This window comes from Rattus rattus, chromosome 3 (assembly GCF_011064425.1).
Source record: "Rattus rattus isolate New Zealand chromosome 3, Rrattus_CSIRO_v1, whole genome shotgun sequence".
Lineage (NCBI taxonomy): Eukaryota > Metazoa > Chordata > Mammalia > Rodentia > Muridae > Rattus > Rattus rattus.
Window position 1 is genome coordinate 25,531,767 of NC_046156.1, and position 1,050 is coordinate 25,532,816.

Consider the following 1,050-nt stretch of genomic DNA (forward strand, 5'->3'; position numbering starts at 1 on the left):
CAACAACAATAAAGTCAGGATAAAACATCCATTCAGATTTAAACAACAGAGGAAACTCTTCCCTTTATGAAGGCTCAACTCTAATTTCTAGGTGACATTGCTTTGTTTTGTTATTTATTTGTAAATGTCTACTTTTCACTTACAGAGATTTTTATTCATTGTACGTATTACTCCTTTAAAATCATAGAATATGGCACCTTTCTTTTCTTGCCTGTGCCAGGAGTAGAGCTTTGGCAATGGACCTGATCCCACACAGCCCACACCACAGTTGGATCTTTACTTCCCAGGTATCCTGACACATTCAGTTTCCCAGGTAAGACCCTAAACCCTACCCCAATTACTGGCATACAAGGACCCCTGTGACCTTGGGATGTAGATTCCCCATCCATGCACCTTCTGGTTCCCAACTGTGCCAGAAGCGGGGCCCCCACACTTGACCAGATCCCACATAGCGAACACCCCAATTACAGCTCAACTCCCCAGGCATTCTGACAGATCCAGGATCATAGGATCACAGGATCACAGGATCACAGGCCCACAGGATCACAGGAAGGACAGGGAGTTAGAGACAGGGAGGCCAGATAACACCAGAGATAACCAGATGTTGAGAGGCATGCATAAGAACATAAGCAACAGAAACCAATTTGACTTGGCAACACCAGAACCCAGTTCTCCCACCACAAGTCCTAGATGTCCCAACACACCCATAAAGCAAGATTCAGATCTAAACTCTCATTTCATTAGGATGATAGAGGACATAAATGGGGCTGGAGAGATGGCTCAGACTGCTCTTCCAGAGGTCCTGAGTTCAATTCCCAACAACCACATGGTGACTTGACTCACAACCATCTGTAATGGGATCTGATGCCCTCTTCTGATGTGTCTAAAGACAACGACAGTGTACTCACAGACATTAAACAAACGAACAAACAAATAAATAATCTCTCTTTTTAAAAAAAAGACATAATAACTCCCTTAAAGAAGTACAGGAGAACACAAGCAAACAAGTAGAAGCTCTCGAAGAGGAAACACATAAATCCCTTAAACAAT